This window comes from Gorilla gorilla, chromosome 11 (genome assembly GCF_029281585.2).
Source record: "Gorilla gorilla gorilla isolate KB3781 chromosome 11, NHGRI_mGorGor1-v2.1_pri, whole genome shotgun sequence".
NCBI classification, from domain to species: Eukaryota; Metazoa; Chordata; class Mammalia; order Primates; family Hominidae; genus Gorilla; species Gorilla gorilla.
In genome coordinates this window covers 67345465-67370174 of record NC_073235.2, presented here as the reverse complement: position 1 = coordinate 67370174, position 24710 = coordinate 67345465, and the positions used below count along the sequence as shown (strand labels likewise).

Here is a 24710-nt window from a genome sequence, read left to right as displayed (position 1 = left end):
TACTGCCTTCAGACTCTTCCTGCCAAGATAATTCGTGCATCACTTCAAGAATCTTCTTATTAAACAAATGCTTTGATAACTAATGCTTTCTGACCACTTGCTTGCTCAAAAGCTTTCCATGAAACTCTTGTGCTTGTAGAATGATGTACTCACTCTGCAGCCTCTACTCAAAGCTTTCCTAATATTTCCTCAACATGCTATTTTGGCCTTATCACTCATGACTGCAGAAGGAACCATTTATTCTAACATAATTAAAACATTTCTTTACCCTAAAAATGCTCTGTACACCTTTAACTTTTACCCCTGAATTCTTACCATTGTTTCATCTGAAATGTCCAATACCCCCATCAAAATTCTACCAATACTCCTGTCTTCCCCATGTGCCATTCCTGACAATTGTAACTGCAAGTTAGTTCTTCCTACTCTGGAATTCTTGTAATAATGTTACACGAAGGAACCTTGTCTGGCCAACCAGTCTAAAAATTCCTTGAGAACAAAGAGTGTGTCTTAAAGCCTCTTTTTATTCTTCATAGCCATAGCGTGGCACCTTGGAATGTAGTAAATGTAGTAAACACTTAAGTATTTGATGTGAGATTTATGATATAAAAGAGAAGATGGTTAATTGCACCTCTAGCCATACAAATTATTTTATTGGATATTTTCAGCTATGATGATTGTCATTCAGTAAAGTAGCAATTTAATGTGACGTTGTCATTCATCCAACAAGCCGGCTTAGATAATTAAATTCAGTTATTTGTTTTTCTTTACTATGCATAGACCCTTCAGAGAAGTTACTTGAAATATTCTTAAAACCACTCAAGTACACACCAGTCTGCACATATTTTTTTCACTTTTCCGTCGCTAAATAAACATGTACTTGTATTTTTCTTAATTATAAGCTCCTTGACACCTGAGACAATGTCATAGTTTTATTTTTTGCCAGTGTATGCTCATATATCTTACTCATGTAAGATGCTTGATAAACATTTAATGACTTGAATTTATCTAATTTATATGTATTTAATCCCTTTTAATTTATACCCTAGCAGGAAAACCCATATTAATCCCCTTCACTTAATATTATTTCAAAAGAAACAAACAGTCAAAACTTTAAACCCAAATGCATTTATTCTTTAGGTACAATCATCACCTTGCTTAACTTCAGCAGACAGCTCAGTAATTTGATATAGCGCTGAGAAGAAGAGGCAGTTTAGGAACAATTTAAGAAAAATACCTCAAGGTATATCTCAGCTTGCAGTTTAAATTTTCAAAGACTTTGGAAACATATTTCCAAGGAACAGTGACAGCGATATATTTGTCATTTTTTAGATTTTGTTTTGCCAAAGGATGGCAAGACCAGTTCCAGAAAAAGGAATTCGGTTCAGGCTTCTTACAGTCAAGTCCCATCACATAACAACATTGTTCTTTAAATCTTTACATGCTGGAAGATAAAACAATAAAGTATCTTCTAAGAAAAAATAAAAATTATTTTATTTCAGGAAGGCAGTCTTTGAGTGATTCACGACTTTTCTAACAAAATTTAGCCTTCTTGTAAAGTCTTAAGAATTTTCTAAGCTACAGTTTTTAACTACTGTGTCCCTGTGTGAAAGATGTAGAGTGGAAATTGAGTAATATGACCTTGGGTTTTACGTGCTCTATGTCTCAAAGGATTTCAAAATAAATTTAGATTTTTTTTAAGCTATAAGAATAGACAAGGGAAAGGAAATAAGCTTAAACATTTAGAAAAACAGGGCTTAGAAAATCCTAGGGCTTTGTAGGGGCTACTCAATTGTACAAACATAGTGGGAGATGCTCCATATTCTAGAAGACAGCCTGACCTTTTGAAGTAGACATTTCTTAAAAGAAAATAAGCAATTAAAAAAAAATGTTAGCTTCAGGTGGAAAGTTTCCTAGGAACAAACAATTTTATATGTGAAACCTAAATGTCAGCTGTGGACATGCCCGTTCCACAATTCAAAGCCTACTCCATAGTTCCTGCAAATTCTGCTGGCTCTCTTTCTCATATGTCCCTATGCTGCCATAAACCATTGTTCCTTTGTTCCGTATCTATAAAGCTCCATAATATTTTAGATGCAAAACATAATCCTTTCATCGTTTCCATAAAAATCCACTTACATCATGCAGTGTGTAAATGTTTTGATATTGTTGTTGCATCTCTTGGAGATTTAGAATGGTTGCAAGGAAGGGTCACATCCCAGAGGAAGGCCTTCCACCAGTTCTCAGACTTCCCTGTCCCAGCTCCTCCTCTCCTCCTCTCATTTTTCATCTCCTTTCCCGAATTAACAAGGAATATTTCCCTCTAACTTCCTCAGGGAGGTCCCAGCACCTCCAGACTTCTAGGAGACCCACTATACTCCCTCAAAAAACAAATCAACAAACAAACAAAAACCTTTACCCCACACCTTATCATTGTTTTAATCCCAACACAAATGCTAATCGCTTTCTAAAAAAAAATCACGGCTGGGCAAGTTGGCTCACGCCTGTAATCCCAACAATTTGGGAGGCCGAGGCAGGCAGATCACCTGAGGTCAGGAGTTTGAGACCAGCCTGGCCAACATCGTGAAACCTCATCTCTACTAAAAATACAAAAATTAGCCAGGCGTGGTGGTGGGCGCCTATAATCCCAGGTACTCAGGAGGCTGAGGCAGGAGAATCCCTTGAACCCGGGAGGTGGAGCTTTTGGTGAGCTGAGATCGTGCCACACTGCACTCCAGCCTGGGCAACAGAGTGAGACTCCATCTCAAAAAATAATAATAATAATAATAATAATCACATGGAAGCTATCAATACAAATATGTTTTCTATTCCCTTACACGTATGCAGTCTGTCATTTATATTCTGAATTATGTTTCCGGTCACTTCGTTCTCCATGAAAAGAGAAGCCCAGAAAACTTCTGCCTTGCATAAAACTAAAACTTGGGTTAATGGCTTTAAATAGAACCCGTCCCATCCAGATGGGTAACAGGGTTGACAAGCTCCCACTGTGGTTTCCTGACGCAGTAAAGCCACATGGCTTAAAGCTGTGCTCCCACAGATCTACTGAGCTTATCTTTAGCCAGTGTTATTTTTCACCCCAACACTGTACTGTTCTCCAAACAACAGCTGTGTGTCTGCCTACTTCATTTGCCCTCTGGATAAATCTAGCCTTTTAGAATTAGATTAGAGCAGGCCCAGCTGTAGTGGGTGGATAATCATCTGCTTTATGAGTGAGGGGAATTTGAAAAGCCTACTTGTTTTCTCAAATATCATCTATGGAATGATACTATGGTGTCTGACACATTGTTGACGGCTTTTTAGTATTTAAAGTAGGGATATACATTAACACTAGAGCATAATTAGAGGATCTAGATGAAGAATTAGAAAGTGTAATTCTAAGAGAATGAGAATGCTGCCCTCCCAACTTCTCTCTACTTTCCTAAATTCCAGTAGAGTGTAAGATTCTGCCCAAATACCTCCTACTCTAAGAGGTTTCCCCAGCCTTCACCAGGAGACAATAACTTTTCTTCCTCTGTAACCTGTGAGTATATGCCTTAATAGAAGGAGTCATTCATTATAAATAAGAACTTTCTAACAATTAGAGCTGACCAGTGTTGGCACAAACTACCCTGGGTCTTAATGAACCCTCTGTTCCTGGAACAAATTAAACAAAGGTTTGACAAACAATTGCCCACAATGTGCTGGATAAGAACTGAACTTGATGATTTTTAAGTTCTCCTCTCATGCTGAGTTTCTAGGTACTGCCTTGTATTTTCTGTTAAAATAAAATACAGCTGTTATGGAACACCTTTAATATTTACTTTTGCATGTCTTTTATAGAGAGAGACCATTCATTTCTTTTCCATGTTTAGACCACCTTGTGCAAAAGAAGTGTTCAAGAAAATGGATGGATTGGACAATGCTAGATGATTTTTGAAAGGGGCTTAAGAAAGGGAAGGGAGCACAAGCTGGAGACAATAAAGCAGATATACAGCAGTGCCATGAAGCACCAGATTTCCAGCATTTAGGACCCCAGGAAGCATGGGAGTTCATAGGAGGGACCCTACAACAACGTCATGTTTATTTTACCACTGGGTCTATCCATGTGCTAGAATTTTTGTTGCCACTGCTGAGAAGCATGCAAGACTTGCTATTCTCTTCCTTCTTGGCATAATTCCTGCTTTCTTACTTAAGGAAAGGATCATTTGCAGGAAACATTAAACAAACTGTTTAATAATTGTGGCAAATAGATCCACAAATTCTGTAATTGCTCCATTTGAATGGAGAAGATTTTCTAAATGCAGAACGAACCCTAACCACAGATAAAAACAAATGCATCAAACCCCTACTGGGTGCACAAATGTGCGGCATCTACTGGTGATTAAGAGATGGGAGGTGGTTGTACTGCTTTATCCCAAAAAGTATAATCTGTGGACCAAAAGTACTGGCATGATCTGGGGTCTCTTTAAAAATACAGAATCTCAAGTCTTGCCTCATACCTACTGAACCAGAATCCGCATCTTAATAAGAGCCACAGGTTGCTCACGTGCATAGTCAAGTTTGAGAAGCACTAGCATAAAAGGGACCATGCCCCTTGGGAGCAGGACCTATCAGAATCAGCTAGGAAACGGTTAAATACGCAGTCACTTCTTGGAGAGCCTATTATGCCCACACTAGGGCTTTTGTTACTGATGAGACTGTGGGGTAACCTTTCAGGAACCTGGGGAAGAAAAAAGGTTCTTGGCTATAACACTGAAGCCTATTTGTATCTGTTCTGCCTGTATTCATGTGGTCAAAAACTTTTTTTCCAATTTAGCCAGGGAGAGTGGCACGCACCTGTGATCCCAGCTACTCAGGAGGCTGAAGTGGAAGGATTGCTTGAGCCCAGGAGTTTGAGATCAGCTTGGGTGACATCATGAACCACACCCCACCCCATCTCTACAAAAAAATAATTAGAAATTAGCCGAGTGTGGTGGCTCATGCCTGTGGGCCTAGCTACTCACGAGGGTGAGGCAGGAGGATCACCTGAGCCTGGGAAACAGCCTGCAGTGAGCTGTGATCACACCACTGCACTCCAGCCTGGACAACAGAGCAAGACCTTATCTCAAAAAGATAAAATAAAACATGTTTTTGCCATCATTGCCTAAAATTGAAACACACCAGCCATACCTTTTATTTAGGTCACACTGGCAAATTCTTTTTAACTATGGTAGAAATAATGCTACAAATGAAGAAATCTTAAAGACAACCTGTTGATTTCTAGTTTGTATTTAAAAAACCTTAATGCATAAGTCAGTTAGAAAGTTTTCAGGATGGGAATATGCTTCGAATTTAGAGTCATATGTGTCATCAAACAAATAGGAGGTGGGCTACGGACGGGGTAATCATTGCGATAAACATGTAAAGCCTGAATATACTACTTATTTTGAATGCAAAAAGAGGATAATTTAATAAATATATGAGAGTCATAAGATTACTCTAAAATTTATGTTGCTTCTAGATTAAGTGGTTAGCTAAATATAAAATATTCGGTATTATAAGACATAGTCTCCAAGTTGACTGAAAAGCCACTTAAAATACATTTTGACTTTAATAATAATGAACATGCAATTATTTTGGTGACATTAATAGCTTAATGAAAGAAATATCTATAAGCAAGCAATAACTGCATCATATAATTTAATTTAAATTTAGTGAGGGTCTGGCATTCAGGGAAAAGGGAATATTCCTCATTCTGACCTCAAGAACTCTTGATAATAAGGGGAATCACAAAAAAAAATTTCCTTAAAAAGGAGAAAATCCTGCCTTTTGCAAACATGGATAAACCTGGAGGACATTAAGCTAAGTGAAATGAGCCAGACACAGAAAGACAAATACTGCATGATCTCAGTTATATGTAGAATCCAAAAACTCATAAAGTCAAGAGTAGAATGGTGGTTGCCAGGGGCTGGGAGGGGTGTGTTGGCAGAAATGTCGGTCAAAGGGTAAAAAGTTTAGTTATGCAGGATAAATAAGTTTTCGAGATCTAATGTATACCATACTGGCTATAGTTAATAATACCAGATTGTATACTAGAAAATGGTAATTATTTCACAGTGTATACAGACATGAAAACGTCTTGCTGTACATCTTAAATATATAACATTTTTATTTGTCAATTGTGCTTGAATAAAGCTGGGGAAAAAGGAAGTAAGCCAGAAGAAGTCATATCTAGATGAAAGCCAGTTGGTTTCCTAAGTCCCGTTTGTGACAGGGCATGAGATCCAAAGTTCCAAGGTTGAATCTGAATTTCATCACTGTTTATGTAAGCAAATGATATGACCTTTTTGATCTTCCTTTTCTCATCTTTAAAGTGAAGAAATTATCATATGTTAGGTTTCCGTGAGAGTTTTTCTTACGTTTATTGATCATTTGAATTACTTTTATACACTGTATTTTACTTATTTTCTCCCACTGGGTCTTGGTTTTTTCCTTGCTGAATTAATAGTATTATGCTATTATGAATAACGTAAATAGTAATTAAAATAAATTTTGTATTTATCTTTTAATTTTATTTTTTACTTAATGAAGTTTTTCATTTTACATGGCCAAATTTTTTTATCTAAGAGTTTTAAATAATTTTTATAAAAGTCATTTTTCAACTCGAGAATAGATATTTTACACTTATTGTCTCCTATTTTTGAATTACAGTTTATGTTTATGTCTTATTTTATTAAAAATTGCAAAATGCACATTATAAGTAAAATATAATAACATAACATAAATATTAAAAAGTTAACACACTGTTCACATTTTGGTTTATCACCCTCCAGTCATTTTTCTATGCATATTGTCACTAGATTGAGGTAATACTATATAGAGACTTTTGGGTCCATGTTTTGAATATCATATTATGAGCATTTCCTCTGCCATTAAAATTCTTCATGGCAGGCCTGATTTTTAACACTGCATAACATTCCACTTTTCCTGTGATCCATAATCATTTTCCTATTGTTCTGTTTTTAGGGTGTTTCTCATTTGTGTTATAAATAAACTTAATGAACATTCTTTCATGTGAATGTTTTTACCATATTTCATGTTATTCTTAATATAATTTTTTAAAAATAGAGTTACTGAATTAAAGAATATAAAAATGTAAGGCTCTTACTTTTTTGTGCTGTAAACTCAAAATCGAGGTAAACTATACTAATTTAAAATTTCACAAATATACATGAAAGTCCATTTGCTGCACATCAACAGTGAATATTACCATCCAAAAATATTAACTATCAGGCAAGATCTGTTCTAAATGGATTTAAAGCATAACGTTTTGACTCTGTATTCCTAGAGACATACTTTAAGGGAAAAAGAACCTTCTTTAAAACAAACACCATTTTCTGTAACCTTATTGATGGTACCTGTGGTGTTGTAGGCATTGTATTCCATGGCCGCTATGTGAGCATACGGTTTCAAGGCAAAGGAGTAATTATAATGATATCCTTAAAAATCAAGATTTTGGACATGGCATAAAGGAGATACAGATATAACATCAATAAATGTTGTAGGCTGTGCGAGATGGCCCATGCCTGTAATTGCAACACTTCAGGAGGCTGAGGCAGGCAGATCACTTGAGTCCAGGAGTTCAAGACCATCCTGGGCACCATGGCGAAAACCCATCTCTACAAAAAATACAAAAATTAACCAGGTGTAGTGGCATGCACCTCCAGTGCCAGCTACTCAGGAGGCTGAGGTGGGAGGATCCTTTGAGCCCAGGAGGTTGAGGCTGCAGTGAGCAGTGATTACACTACTTCACTGAAGTCTGAGTGATGGGGCAACACCCTCTTCTCAAAAATAAATAAATAAATAAAATACATACCCAACATTTGATAAAATTCCTGTCATCTTAAAATTGAACAGGAAATATGTGTATGAATTCAAAAAATGTTTTATCTCCAAAATTTAAAAACATATTTCCTTGTTCTATAAACTGCAATGGCTGAGAAACAATGACCAACGCATAATACAATGAACACAGCAATGCCAATATTGTGGTCTCCAAATGCCTTTCCCACTGAAAAGAACCAGGGCTCTTTGGAGAAATGGTTCCTTGTAGGAGTGGGACAGAAAAGTTACAAGATAAAAATAGAGCATCATTTGATGACAGAAAACAAACAGGCAGAAGTATCAAAATAACTTGCAAGTCATCTTGGAGTGGTCTGTTTCCATTAGTCAAAGATGAGACAATATGAGCATCAAGCAGAATAGTAACACCAGTGGCTTAAAATATGTTTTGTATATGTTTTTAAAACAAAACAAAACAAAACAAAAAAACTCATTCATTATCCTTAGAGAATTCCAGGGAGCCAATGCATTATCTGAAAACTGGTGGCCGGGCACGGTGGCTCACACCTGTAATCCCAGCACTTTGGGAGGCTGAGGCGGGTGGATCACCTAAGGTAAGGAGTTGAAGATCAGCCTGGCCAACATGGTGAAACCCCGTCTCAACTAAAAATACAAAAAAAAAAAAAAAATTAGCTGGGCAGGCACCTGTAATCCCAGCTACTTCGGGAGGCTGAGGCAGGAGAATTACTTGAACCCATGAGGTGGAGGTTGCAGTGAGCCAAGTTCGCACCACTGCACTCCAGCCTGGGCGACAAGAGCAAAACTCTGTCTCAAAAAAAAAAAAAAAAAAAGAAAACTGATAAAAGGGGGAAAATCAATTATTTTTGTAGACTTTCTTCTAAAAGTTCTACTGCTGGGTAACCGAAGAATTCATGGGAGAAATTTCTCTTTATTAATATATTCTGGATAATAAATATAAAGAGAATGATAGAATTAAAATATCATCATTGTATGACCCTCTAATGAAATATATATCTAAGCGACTATCACCAATAGCTCCTAACATCAGAAAAAGAAAAAACTTGATAGCGTTTGTCACCAAAGGAAGATTGTGACTCCACCTATGTAGTAATCTAAAAAGAAAAAATCAAACTTGAATTATCAACCCTCTAAATCTAACTTCCAATCTGTACGAGATAAAGTAGAAGGGAAACTATAGATTAAAAGAGACTCAAAAGGCATGTTGACCAATTACAATGTATGAATCTTCTTTAGATCCTGATTACAACAAAGAAGTTGAGTGACAGAGCGAAACAATGGGAAAATGTAAATACTGATTGAATCTTTGAAGATATTAAATAATTATTTGTATTTTTATATGTGAAAATTATATTGTGGTTATGTTTTGTGAAGGATCCCATCTTTTATGCACACTGAAATATTTATAGGTGAAATTATACCTGAGATTTGCTTCAAAATAATCTAGCAAGTAACAAGGGAAGCAGATGAGGGTATAAATGAAACAAGATTGTCCATAAGGTGATAATTGTTGAAACTTGGGAACAGGGACACAGCATATTATTATTAAACTGTTCTCTTTCTTTTTGTATATGTTTAAAGTTTTCCATAATATATATTTTTTAAAGAATGAAACATTTTTGGAGTATCTTTTATGAGGGAGGAAGAGGGATTGAGTTTAATTACAACTTTCCAGGGAAGAAATTTCATAGTCTGCCCCTTTTTGGAACATTAAAGAAAAATGTGTGAATTCATAATCTTCTGGTCATTATGCAAGAAATGTTCTCCTTGAACCAGCATCTGTGCCAACTTCATAAAGAATAGTATCATTAAGAGGATGGCATAGTTCTTGCAACCCAAGTGATACTTATTTTCTTGGGTACAAAAATGAAACAGAATACCAAGAACTCTTAAAACTCAACAATAAGGAAACAACCTGATTTTAAAATGGGCCAAACACCATAACAGACACCTCACCAACAAAGGTATACTGATAGCAAGTAAACATATGAGAAGATGATCTATATCATATGTAATCAGAAAAATGCAAATTAAAACAACATTGAGATACCATGATACGCCTGTTATAATGCCCAAATCTGGAACACTGATAACACCAATTGCTGGTGAGGATGTGGAGCAATAGAAACGCTCATTAGTTGCTGCTGGGAATCCAAAATGGTACAGCCATTTTGGAAAACTGTGGTGGTTTCTTATAAAACTAAATATACCCTTACCTTATGACTCAGGAATTGTGATCCTTAGTATATATTTACCCAAAGGAATTGAAAACTATGTCCATACAGAAACCTGCACACAGGTGTTTGTAGTAGCTTTATTCACAATTGCCAAAGCTTGGAAGCAACCAAGATGTCCATTATAGGTGCAAGGATTAATAAACTGTGGTTCATCCAGACAATGGAATATTATTCAGGGCTAAAAAGAAATGAGCTATCAAGCCATGAAAAGACATGGAGGAAACGTAATTGCAAATTATTAAGTGAAAGAAGACAATCTAAAAAGCTTATATACTGTACGATTTCAAGACTATGCCATCTGGAAAAGGCAAAACTATGGAGATAATAAAAAGAGCAGTGGTTGCCTAGGGTTATTGGGAAGGGAGTGATAAGTAGGTGAAGCTCAGAGGACTCTTGAGGCAGTGCAACTACTCTGTATGAAACTATAATGATGAATATATGTTTTTTTTACACTTGTTGAAACCCATAGACTGTACAAAAGTAAGTGTGAGCCCTAATGTAAACTATGATCTGTGAGTAGTCATGATGTGTCGGTGTGAGTTTATCATTTATAACAAATGTACCACTCTGACGGGTAATGTTGAAAACTGGGAAGACTGCACATATGTGGGGTCAGGAATTATGTGAGAAATCTCTGTGCCTTTCTTCTAAGTTTGCCATGACCCCAAAACTGCTCTAAAAAGATGAAATGGAAGTAAAAATACCATCATTGAGGGTTTTCCTTTATTTGCTTTCTGCTATTTCTTAATATTAAAAATAGATTATTCTAGAATTTAGAAAAAGAAAGCTTATCATGTAACTCTGTTGAAGACTTATAATTATTACCCGCTGTGAATTAAAAAAAAAAAAAAAAAGTTTGCCAGCATGAAAATGTGACTGAAAGACATACAATGTCCTGATGGGGCACCCAAGTGCAAGGTGTGAATAGAAGTCTCTCCTTCATGGGTTCCTTCTGATACTGTGGACAAGTTTCTGTGAGTCACAATGGCAAGAGAGCTCCCTCCAACACCACACAGGGCGAATCACTATCTTTCTCTTTTTTCACTTTTCTTCTCAGCAGCACCCAGCCCTGGCGCTGTTCGCAACATAGTATCCTCGGGATGCATTGACATACACGACTCATTTAGGATCATGGAATCATAGGTTGAAAGATTCTAAGGCTCTGAATCTCTCAAAGTGAGAGAAGATTTCAGCATACAAATTATATAGTGTTGAGGTAATTTGCAAGTACACGGTCTCACATTCTTCAATAAACTTGGCACAGGTTTAAAGTCTTAAACCATCTGTTCTTGGATGGCTTCACTTTTATTTCCCTTGGAGGCAGCTGGCCTCTCCTTTGGCCTTGACCCAGGGGTCGATGTTCTTTCTTGCTCGGCCTACCATCATCACAGGCCTCCTCTGAGTTTTACTTCCACAGATCTCCTAGGCCCTTAGAGAGCCAGGGTCCTTTCCAACCTGGGGCGCAAGTCAAGTTCACTGAGCTCAAATGGAAACTGTTCTAGTAGTTCCAAATGTGAGCCGAGAGTTTTCTGACCAACCTTCGTCTGGAGCCTGGGCAACTAACAACACAGTTTACCTGAGCTAAGCATCCTTCCATGATGAATGTGTTCTGGGTTTCTCTTATTTTTCCTTTCCTTCCTTGTACTTCAAAATTTTACAGAACTTGTAGTCTCCTCTTCTTTATACTTCTGATCACATACACCTGAGGATTCCCCACCAGCAGCCCACATTCCAACTTTGAATCAGAGTTTCTTTGAAAATGCCCAACCTCTAAATGCACCATTAGACTTGTAAACTCGGCCTCCATGTTGAACCTTACCATAGACCTTTTGGCTCAGTAAAACATGGAGAATCATATTTCTAAACTTAAATGCAGATTTGTGACAGTTGTGTGGGCATATTCCTGGTACCCACCCTGATCTCCTGGGGTCCCCTCTTCAGAGGACTGGCCTTGAGCTGCCTTCTGAGTGCTGACCTTCTGCACTTGTACTCTTTACAGAGAAGCAGAAGTGCCTGAGACACTACATTCCTGGGGAAACCCACAGCCAAGTACTGACTTGTGTGGGAGTTTAACAGCCCAGTCTTTGCCTCAAAGAGGGACAAATCTGAGACATAATATATGTTCGCTGTGGAATCACTGTGAGGCTGAGAATCTACCTGAAATGTCTCCCATTTGTCTTCTTTTGCCTTCTCAGTCCTACTTCTTCACCCAAGAGTACATCCTGAATAAATCACAAATATTAACACATGAATTCTTATCTCAGGGTCAGCTTCTCAGTAACTCAACCTAAGAGTCCATGCCATCAAAATACCAACATGTAATTACAGTGAATGCCTGGATTCTGCAAAACTGATCATTCTAGATTTACCGAAATTTAGGAGAGAAAGTTTGTACCTCCGTTCTAGACAAAAGAAATATATAGAGATAAAATTATCCCACTGTAATTTTTTATATTGTATTTTCTTTGATGATAGCTTTTTAAAAAAACTTTCAATTTTCACATTTTTAAAGAATCAAAGTTGACGTATTTTTTTAGTATAAATTTCAAGAAAAAGGAAGGATTTAACTTTTCCATATAATTAGTAGCCTGAATGCAGTCTCTTAGTCTCTTGGTCACTGCTTACAATATATAGCACAGTTCCTGTGACAGCCTTTAGTCTAGAAGCTGCTTTACACACTGTTGAGTACATTTGATTTTATTTTCAGACACCTCATGCTTCAAATGTGAGCTACTCTTAACCCATCGGAAAGAACATGGAGATTTATAGCTAATTTAAGAAATAGAGGACTCCTACTGAGAAAAGAGTTATGTTCTCAGATCAACACTAGATATAAAATGAGGTTATTAGGCAGGCATAGTGGCATGTGCTGTAGTCTCAGCTACTTGGGAGACTGAGGCAGAAGGGTTGCTTGAGCTCAAGAGTTCAAGGCTGTGGTGAGCTATGATTGCCCCACACCACTCCAGCCTAGGCATCAGGGTGAGACCCTGTCTCAAAAAATAAAAATAAGCTTAGTGTTGAGGTAGGAATTTCAGTCATTTGTCAGAAGAATGTTCCCCATTATCCTTCTTTTAATTTTTTTCAAATAAATATCTGACATTTCAATACCAATATTCAAAAGCATTAAAACATCTGAAATAGCAAAATGTCACCAAACCTTAGCTTCTGCTCACTTCTCATTTTGTAATCATTGTCATAATACGTTTTTTGATCAGCTGTTCTGTATTGCAATAGCAAAACCATGAAAGAGTCATAATTTTCAGTAACATAAATTAGGCATCATATAAGCTTTATAGAAAAAAAAGGATGACTTAACATTAGACAGGTTACCATGGCAAGACTCTAGATAGTCTGTCTCAGGGGGTCTGAACAATAAAATAACTGTCAGTATGTAGTGTACCCATATAGATTCAGGCTCAACTGTGACATTCCTTAAAGATCTTTCCAGTTGCATGAGCTTGTGATTATTCATGGAAGAAAGTTATTTGTAGCATCTACAAAATTTGACCTCTGCAACTTTAACTTTATGGAAAAAGTTAGACAAACTTATTTTCCGGGCAATGATTTAAAAAGGACAAATATTTATGAGGTACTAGATTGTAATGTCTTAAAATGCACGGTGCAATAAAACACGAGTTTTTTCTTCACTTAAGAGGTATTTTTAATTGCTTCAGATAAAAAATACATAGTTAAATACACATGGACATTATTGAGATATTTGAAGGGATAGTTAACATTTTATAGCACATATAATTAATGATGTCTTGCATGAAGCCAATGCAAGAAGTCAGTGTGAATGACCTTTGAAATGAAAAAAGTCAGGCTGAAATGTCTTCAATAATTATTTTGGCTGCATAAAATCTGAAGCAATAAAAGAGGCTCCAAAGTTCTTTTACAGCACCCATAGGACTCAATATGCTTTGTATTCAATGACGTCTTGGGCAAAATTATGACAAATTATTTGTATTAAAATATGAAAACTTATAACATTGTGGTCCTCATGCATAGCCCACCTTTGCCACCTTCATGAAGGAATTACAAATCAAACACTTTTTCTTGGGTTATTTTGGTAATTTTGACTGGGTATACCTAGTCTATGAGAAAAATATAAAGTTTTTTCCTAAGATATTTTAATATGCTTTTTATTCAGCAGTTGATAAATACTCCTTATATTTTTATACCAATTAATCTTTCTTTTGTATTTCTTAGAAATATGAATGAATGCAGCTAGATGGGCCAGAGACAGTGCCAGGCTTTTCACTGTCCATTATTTCTTTCTTTCTTTTTTTTTTTTGGAGACGGAGTCTTGCTCTGTCGCCCAGGCTGGAGTGCAGTGGCACAATCTTGGCTCACTGCAAGCTCTGCCTCCCAGGTTCATGCCATTCTCCTGCCTCAGCCTCCCGAGTAGCTGGGACCACAGGCGCCCGCCACCACGCCCGGCTAATTTTTTGTAGTTTTAGTAGAGACGGGGTTTCACCGTGTTAGCCAGGATGGTCTTGATCTCCTGACCTTGTGATCCGCCCGCCTTGGCCTCCCAAAGTGGTGGGATTACAGGCATGAGCCACCGTGCCCGGCCTTGTCCATTATTTCTTAATCACACATACGAAACACCTAAGATATTCTTGCTAGTTAAGAGTAGCAGTTTGGTTGAAATCCTGGCATGATTCATTGCCACAGGGATAACATGTAAAGCACCCAAGGGACGGAAACTTTCTCCCAGCATGTTGAGGCTTTCTAGCTTTTGCTATTTGTTCAAATATAAGCAAGTTAGTTGTGAAATTTAGCTCATCTGTGTCACTGGCCAGTTTCCTTTGCCCTATATCCTCTCTATCACTTAGAGATTCACCCCAGCTGGCTCTTCCAACTCTAGTCCTAGGACTGCCCTTTGTTGTTCTGGCTGCCCAGCAAACTTCCACAAAAGGCCAAAACAAATAGCACCATTGACAGACATTACAAAACAGCTATTACTCTGCCAGCAGACTTGCAAACCCTCAGGGGGTCTCCAGGGGTGAACTGAGTCTAACATAAGCCTGGAGCTCTCTGCTGCCAAAGGGCCAATACTCTTCTCATAAACAAAAGGTGTACTATAATTTCAGGATGACTTTTCTGACTCAGTTATAGATCTTGCCCAAGGCCTAAGTATAAGAGAGGTAAAGACAATGTCCCTCCAAGAGGAGATGGGTGGGTAAATAAATGACTGCCCAGCCTCATCAGGGTATCAACAGCACTCCAAACACACCTGGCTACACCTGTCCAGTAAAAACCCACTGTACAGTACTTTTAAGTAATATATACTTTACTAACTAAAAATGGGAAAACATCAGAGGACTCAGAAAAAAAGCTGTGTTTTCAAAAACCTATTCTGGCTGCTCTGAGGAACATTGGCTGAAGAGGATGAGAATGGGAATGAGGGGACGAGTCCAGAGGCTGTTGGTACAGGGAAACAAGATGGTGGCTTGGTTTAGAGTGCTGGCGTATAGATGATGCCTAGAAGAAACAATGTTTCATATTAGAAAAGTTATATGAAGACCTTCTTTGTGGCAAAAACGACATTGCAGAGCTGGTTACTAAGGCTACTTCTAGTACCCCCAGATACAACTATGTCATCTGTATGCCTATTAGCTAAACTCTCTGTGCCTCAATTTTCTCTTCCACAGAATGGGCAGATAGTAATGCATGAGGTTGTTTTGAGAATTAAAAGCATTAATACATGGAAAGCTCTTAGAAAAGAGTTTTCTCTTTCATAATAAAAATTATGAAAAAAATACCAGCTGTTATTATTAACTTTCCATTCTCTATGTTATAAAGTGACAGATGAGATGGCACAAATCACCCTTTCATGATTTACGTTAAATCATTATGGTATAATGTAAAAAGAAGGCTAATAAGAAGACATCCTTATATTACCCCATTGGTAAATATTATATATGATGAGCCAGTCCTTCTGCTTACTCTGGTCTTATAGCACCATGAATGCCTCTTTCAACATAACTCCATTTAACTCACTGCTGATTTCTGCCCACACAGTCATAATACAGAAAGAGTCTTTAAAGGACACAGACAAGATTTTGTTATACCAACAGCTTTTATTTCCTTTCAGGGAGAAGTTAGGGTATTCCTTCCCCTCTCTCCTTGGAATCTCCAAGGAATCTCTGATGGTGCCCATGTCTCCCCTTCATGGTTTCCACTCCACACAACCTCTTGTCCCCAGCAATCACTGGGCCACCCTCATCATGGTTCTGGTTCTCACCTCAGTCTAGTTTGTGGTTTCTGGTAACCACACATTCATCTGATGTCCTTCCAGTCCAGGAGAAATTAGAGCTCCCTGAAGTATAATCTCTGGGCTGCTTCACCCACATTGAATTTCTGAGTTCCTGGTGTATGTCCGGGTTGCCCCCTGTTTCACTTCTCTGTTTTTCATCATCTGAGTGATCAATTCTCCATATTTAATTCCTTCTCTTTGAAAGGCTGATGGTGATTTCCATTTTCCTGGCTAGACATTAAATGCTATTTGGAGAGTTATATTTGTACTTCTGATAATATTTGTAGAGTTGATCAAGTGAAACACGTCAGCAAAGATCAGAGCCCACCATTTACAACACTACATAAACATCTAGAAGCAGGAAATCTATTTTGAGTACTTTATCTACCATGAACTTTCAAAATAATTTTAAATAATGTTTAAACTTTGGTTTTAAAGATAATAGCTGCTTATATTTTTTAAAAAATAAGGAAGTTTGAAAAAATAAGACTTTAATTACCATTAATATAACTCTTCTATATTGTTCTTGTGCACATCACAGTAGTATTGGGACATGGGGGGAAGATGCAGTATTTACTTTTAAACTAACTAAATTTCACCCTATTAAATGAGCCATTTAGGGTCACAGGGACACCAATTTAACATTGAATCAAGATCACAGAACTTGAGAGAGGTAGGAAGGAGGCAATGGGGATTCATTAATCAAGATTCATTTGACCCCTCTTCTATTAACAATGGCAGGGACAGTTACTAAAGAGTAAGACACAAGCTTTGTAATCTGGGAGCTTTCTGCCAGCATGGAACAAGAAAAGACAGAGGCAGAGAGCAAAAGAGAGAAGATGAACCCCAGGGGCAGAATGGATGTACTCCTCTGAAATACACTGAGGCATCCAACTCCATTATTCCACTCTAATTCCTAAATAATTTCTCCTCAAAGACACATCTCTTGAGCTATTTCTTCTTATCCAGGAGCACAGAGCACTGATTGTCCTCTGCCTATGACAAAACCAGGATGCTGCTCATGTGACTAATTAAATCTTACAAAATTAATTATACTCTTCGTGGTAATTGAAAAGACCTCAAAAAAATTTAAACCAAATGTTACAGGATCATCCAGTTTGAAATAACTTACCTCAAAAGATATAAAACATTCTGGAATTAGAAAAAATTTAAAGTTTATCACATCTATCATTTAGCCAGCCAAAAAAGTCTATATGCCAAGTAACAATAACTATGAATTAGTCTATAAGAATCATCATTAAAATGCATTTCTCAATTTCTTTTCATTACTTGCTTTCTTGTTAGTCCGTATCTATTTTATCACCTCCAGATTCCAGGAAAGAATCAGATGACAGCCTTGTCCTCAAACGAAAGAACTATCCTGAGTTGTACAAAGACTACAGACAGCCTTGACTTCTGTACTGATAGCCAAACAAAAGTGAAGCAAACTCACTGCCCTGTTGGTGAGGACAAGTTGGCAGCTCTCTCTTAATGAGTGAAATCCAAGGCCAAATCATTCTGTAGTTTCTAGTTGTATCAGCCTAACTCCCATGGAGCACATTTGGAGAGTTTCATTTTTTTAAAAAAATTTAAATTAACAATATATTTACAAATGTCTACTGTAGGTTGTTCAAAATCAGAATATATTACAAAAGTCTATCTCAGTTGGAAGTTAATAATAAGGCTGGGTGCGGTGGCTCACGTCTGTAATCCCAGCACTTTGGAAGGCCAAGGTGGGCGGATCACCTGAGGTCAGGAGTTCAAGACCAGCCTGGCCAACATGATGAAACCTTGTTTTTACAAAAATACAAAAATTAGCTAGGCATGATGGCGGGTGCCTGTAATCCCAGCTACTCGGGAGGCTGAGGCGGGAGAATCGTTTGAACCCGGGGACGGAGGTTGCAGTGAGCTGAGATGGTGTCATTGCATTCCAGCCTGGGTGACAGAGCAAGACTCCATTTCAAAAAAATAAAATAAAATAAAATAATAAAACATCAAAAAGTGTTACAAAATTATAAACAAATTGACAAATACAAAGTTGAGAAAATATATACAGGTGTATGGTATAGAGTGTTAGAAATGTGTAAAATAACCTAGTTTCATTATATTATTAATGTGTCTGAAAAAAAATTATTTGACTGGTTTCCATCTTAATTCCTAAACAAGACATATCTCTTGAGCTCTCTTACCCATAAGCACAGAGCAGTTTGCACACTGTGTATGAAGATATTGCATACTGTGTATGAGGATACTAAGATGTTACTCTCATGACTTTAATTAAATTTTGTCAAAAATCAATTATAGTTAAACCTTGAACAACACGAGTTTGAACCGCATGGGTTCACTTATTCATGGATTTTTTCTGCCTCCATAATTCTTAGATAGCAAGACCAAGCCCTCCTCTTCTTCCTCCTCCTGTGGCTCCTCAGTGTGAAGACAATGAGGATGAAGAACTTCTTGATGATCTACTTCACCTTAATGAACAGTAAATATATTTTATTTTCCTTATTTTCTCAAAAATATTTTCCTTTCTCTACCTTATTTTATTCCAAGAACAGAGTATATAATGCGTATAACATACAAAATATGTGTTAATTGATTGTTATCAGTAGGGCTTCTGATCAACAGTAAGCTGTTAGTAGTTAGGTTCTGGAAGAATTAAAAGTTACACATTGATTTTTGACTACACAGTGGGTCAGCACTCCAAATCCCTACATTGCTCAAGGGCCAACTGTATACCAAATAATATTCTCTACTGGAAGGGTCTTTCATCTTTTTCATCTCTCCTTTCCTTCTCTTTCTCCTCTTTCATCCCATTCTCTTCCTTTTCCACCTCATCTTTCTTCTTCATATTTCTTTACTTAGCATAAATCTGATCCTTAACACTCACTCAAGTTTTTATTCCACTACTGGAGTAAAGTCTTTTCACCCAAGAAGAATTTCTGGACTGAAGACAGTGCAGCAGCTCTCAGTACCATCAATGTCAGTTTCCTCACATGTCAATTGGTGATAATAATGACTTCCCAGTATAGGGTGAGGATTAGAGATTATGTATATAGGATGTTCAGTATGGTCTTGATGTGTTAGGAATGCACAATTAAATATAGCTGCTGTTATAATTGGTTGGTTGGTGGACTAGGAATTGAAAGAGTTTAATTTCAATAGGTAAATATTAAATTAACAGAAATTAATAGGAAATTTAGTGTGTGTTGAGGAAATTTTGCATCGTTTAGCAAGACTGCCATCCATAATAAAAAAAAAAATGGTAAAGCTAGAAAGGTCGGTTGGAATTGAGGGATAAGGTGTGTGTTGACAGTGGGGAAAGAGAGAGCCCCGTCAAGGGGTTTGGACGCCATCCAGCAGAAAGTGTGGAACCAGTGAAGGTTTGAATGTAGGGTCAAGTGCAAGCTGTGCTTTATTTGGAGGCCGCTCTGGTAGCGGCACATAGGATGCTTGGGAGCTAGAGAGAAACCAAAGCAAGGACAGAAGAAGAGAGGGAGCTAATTTATATCCAAGCAAAACATAATAAAAGGCTGAAGTACGATAGTTGCAACAGAAATGAAAAGAGAGACGATTCAGGAGTCATTTTTGAAGCATTAATTACAAAATTCGGCATCCAATAGAATATAGGTCAGGAAAAAATGATGCCAAGGTAGTGAGCTAAACTTTGAGTTTAATGGCAGCATTTCCCAGGGTGGAGTGTGGACAACAGGCAAAAGAGAAAGAAGACTCATAAAAAATGCGAAAGGAAAGAATGGAGAGGGAAGTTGACAAGAGGGGACAGGTGGAAAAATACTGGGAATGGAAATGATGATTAGTATAAAATAAAACGGTTATATTCTATGGGGTTGTTTAACCCATAAAAGGAATTTTCTCAGGTAAATTAACGAATCTGTAAAACCTAGATGACTAATCCAGGGTGTGTACTAATTTGGCTATGTGGGAGGCACTGCCAATGTACACTTCAGGGCATTTATTTGCTCTTGCAATTACATTAGCATAGAAATAGCCAGAAAATATGCAAAAAGGTTTCTGAAGGAAATTCCCACTCCTTAGTTTTTCTGCTCTGATTAGGATACAAAATTATCCATCCGGAAATATTTGGGCACAGTTCACCCTTCCTCGAGGCAGAAGGATGAGTTACCTCTTGGTGCCTCTTGCAATGCTCAGATCGTGTGACCAAGGGCTCTGGGCTCAGTTTCAGCAGTTAACGGTCACAGTGGAAACCCAACACTAAAGCAGGATGGAGAATCACTGCTAGAATCAAGGTACTTTGTCACTTTGAGAACAGAGTAAGGAACATAAGCAGTCTATTGACAAAGTTGTTTGCTTGTCATTTGCAGCACCAGACATTAAAACTGGGCAGGAAACACCTTTGAAAAATGATAATCCCAAAAGTCTAGAATTAATAGAGTGCTTTCATCTGCATTTCTGGGATTTTTGGTCATTTGGATTTTGGCACCAAATTATCTAAATGCATTCTCAGGTTGACAAAGAGGAACAATTAAATTCTAGAATTTTCTTTCCATTTTTTTTTTTTTTTTTTTGCGACGGAGTCTCGCACTGTCACCCAGACTGGTGTGCAGTGGTGATCTTGGCTCGCTACAACTTTCGCCTCCCAGGTTCAAGCAATTCTCCTGCCTCAGCCTCCCGAGTAGCTGGGATTACAGGTGCCTGCCATCATGCCTGGCTAATTTTTTGTGTTTTTAGTAGAGACAGGGTTTAACTATGTTGGCTAGGCTGGTCTCAAACTCCTGACCTCATGATCTGCCCGCCTCGGCCTCTCAAAGTGCTGGGATGACAGGCGTGAGCCACTGCATCTGGCCTAGAATCTTATTTTCAAATAATTATTCTTAAAATGCCTTTAGGGAAAGCTTTTATACAAATACAATTTTTTTCAGTAATTAATCAGTATTATTTCAAGGAAAATATTTCAGTAAAATGTCCACTCATTTTAAGCCTCAGAAACCTCTTTTTAAAATGTTATGTTTTCTTTCAGTACTTTGGTTTACCTTACACATAATCATTTCTCCCCTAAATGAAGTCACAAGGATTTATTATAGCAATTAATTTTGTACTTGTTCTGCCTAAGGCACTCAATTAGCATTGATGTAAAAAGACACAGTTTTATTATGCTAGATTATCTCACATATAATATATGATTAGGACTAAATAGTGTCAGAAGTCAAAGTGGCTATAAATAAATTCATATTAGAGGGCTGAATGAATGAACATCATGTTTTTCTCGTCTTTCGGAATTTTATTACCTGTGAGGTTGCAAGATCCCATGAACGTATGACACCTTAGAAGCAGTAAAAGTGCTAAGTGGGGCATATAAGGATATTCATAAATAGCCTTATAATAGCAAAGGCCTCTTAGTGGTGCATCCTCATGTTGGCAGCTATCTGAAATAACACTAACCAGTTCTCTTTCCTCCTTCAGCTTCATGGAAGTACTCTGCTAAGTCCTTGACTCTCACTCTGAGATTTCCAACAGCTGAAGTAATAATGTCTTAAATGTATATAATGTATATAGGACTTTCCTTGTAGAGTTCATTGGCATAAGTACCAATAAAAGTAATAGTATATATCTGTTATAGTATATCCATAGTCTATAACCACATTTCCATAACCACATATTTTATAGACTTTAAAGGTAGGGGTTAAGTCAAGGTCATGCAGTTAGAAATTAATTTTTTAACACTAAGTCTAGTGTTCCATTTATTACCTTATTTTTATTAACTTAGAAGTCACACTCAGCATGTATTATAATGTTAAAGTTTGCAAAACACAGGTTAGTGTCTGAATCAAGATACCATGCCTTCCAAGCAGCTTGCTTAATAAACCTATTTGCTCAGAACCTAATGCAAACTTAAAAGAATTCAAAGAACTTGGATTAGGTTGCTTTTAATAGTTCCCATTATGACCTACTAAATTAAATTACAAATTGAAATGCAGCTGAAATAACTCTGTAACTAGGGTTTTCTTTTTCTTTTTCTTTCTTTCTTTCTTTCTTTTTTTTTTTTTTTTTTTTTTTTTTTTTTTTTTTGTGACAGAGTCTCTCTCTGTCGCCCAGGCTGGAGTGCAGTGGCACAATCTCGGCTCACTGCAACCTCTGCCTCCCGGATTCAAGCGATTTTCCTGCCTCAGCCTCCCGAGTAGCTGGGACTACAGACGCCTGCCACCATGCCCAGATAATTTTTGTATTTTTAGTAGAGACAGGGTTTCACCATATTGGTCGGGCTAGTTTCGAACTGCTGACCTCAAGTGGTCCACCCACCTCTGCCTCCCAAAGTGCTGGGATTACAGGCATGAGCCACGGCGCCCAGCCAACTAGTGTTTTTACGGCTGATGAAAAGCCTTCAGCTTAGCACAGAGGCTCATGTCTATAATCCCAGTGTTTGAGAGGTTGAGGCAGAAGGATTGTTTGTGTCCAGGAGTTCAAGACCAGCCTGGGCAACATAGCGAGACCCCTGTCTCTACAAAATAAAATAAAATAATTAGCCAGACATGGTGGGGTGTGCCTATAGTGCCAGCTACTTGGGAGGATAAGACAGGAGATTCGCTTAAGGTTGAGGCTGCTATCTCGAAAAAAAAAAAAAAAAGCTTTCAATGTCTAACACCCATCTCTGGAACATTTATTTTCAAAAGTGAGTTCCATTTGCCAAGTTCTAATGAGATATTTTTAAGGCTAAAACTTTGTGTTTGGGTTTTTCTTTTTTTCTATTGAGTCAGAGTCTCACTCTATGGCCCAGGCTGGAGTGCAGTGGCGCAATCTCATCTCACTGCAACCTCTGCCACCCAGGTTCAAGCGATTATCCTGCCTCAGCCTCCCCAGTAGCTGGGATTACAGGTGCCTGCCACCATGCCTGGCTAATTTTTGTATTTTTAATAGAAATGGAGTTTCACCATCTTGGCCAGGCTGGTCTTGAACTCTTGACCTCGTGATCTACCCGCCTCTACCTCCCAAAGTGCTGGGATTACAGGTGTGAGCCACTGTGCCTGGCCTGGTTTTTTCTTTAAAAAATCACAGCACCAAGATCAGAGAAGTGTGGGATATGGATGGGATTCCAATTAGTGCTATTCCAATTAGCGTCTATTCCAATTAGTGCTATTGATCTTTGCCTACATGCCAGAGTCTGTGCTAGGCCCCTTCATGAACAATTATAACATTTAATTCTCCCCTGAACATGGTGGGATAGGCATGGAAATCTCAGCTTCACAAATGATGAAATTTCAGGATTATGAGACTTTTTGATATTTTGTCCAGAAGCTTAGTAGCAAAATAAATTGCTGTTACCATCTTACATTAAGACTCAAGGAGAAGCTAGTGTATGATGAAATTTTTAACATTTATCATGAATGGGTTAATGCACTTATAAATTAGGTTGACATTAGCAAAATAACTTATGTTTGAATAAAATAGAACTTTGGCTGGGCTGTGGCAATGGAATAGGTTGTAGAACTTTATTTATATACTGTATAACTATTTATTGAGGCAAATACTACTTGTAACTACAAACAATGTAAATATAAGAAAATGGTAGGAAGACTTTAATTAGATTTCTTTGAAATCTGTCAATATTCACTTATTTTAATTTGATTCTGGGTCTCCATGATGCTATGGCAGGAATCAATAATGATTATTATTATAGCAAACATGTATATTGTACTTACTACATGCCATATACATCCTACATGTTCATTCGTTTAGTACTCACAACAATAATTTGATTTTTGGGTTATTATTATTCCCATTTTAGAGATGAGAAAATTACAGCACAGAGAGGTTAAGGAATCTTCCAAATTTACACAGGTAGCAAGTGACACATAACCCAGCCTTCCTCCTGAACAGAAGCCCTTTAACCCTACTCTATATGTCATATAATTTGGACTCCTTATAGTTTAGTTCAATGACCTATGAGGTAATGTGTGATTTTCATAGTTGTGCTTTGGCACTGCAGTTCCAAATTGCTAGTCCTGAACTTAGAATTGGAGAACCAAATTACTTTCAATTAAATTCAACACATATTTATTGAGTGTCTGTCATTTACCAGAAAATCTTCTGAATGCTAAGGATTGATCAGGTACCTCTGTGCCACTGAAATGGCAGAAGATAGAGAAACAAAACCAAACACAAACAAAGAAAAACTTTTGCCTGGATTCTCCATGAAGCAGAGTCTACGACAAAAGCTTAATTAAGTGAAAGTGGTTAATTTAGAAGTATGAACTCAGTAAACGGGAGTTAGGGACGGGGGAGTGAAAGAAAAAACATGACAGAAACAATCAATGGATGTAATAAGCCATCCACCCCTCTGGTTGACTAGATGTTCTATCCCCTGGGACACTTTGTGA

General features: G+C 37.5%; 1 long non-coding RNA gene across 1 annotated transcript in view; it reads right to left on the bottom strand.

The window, feature by feature from the left end:
• Positions 1 to 24710, bottom strand: part of LOC129532105 (uncharacterized) — a 71979-nt gene that overhangs the window by 18599 nt on the left and 28670 nt on the right. The gene's annotated exons all lie outside the window — the stretch shown is intronic.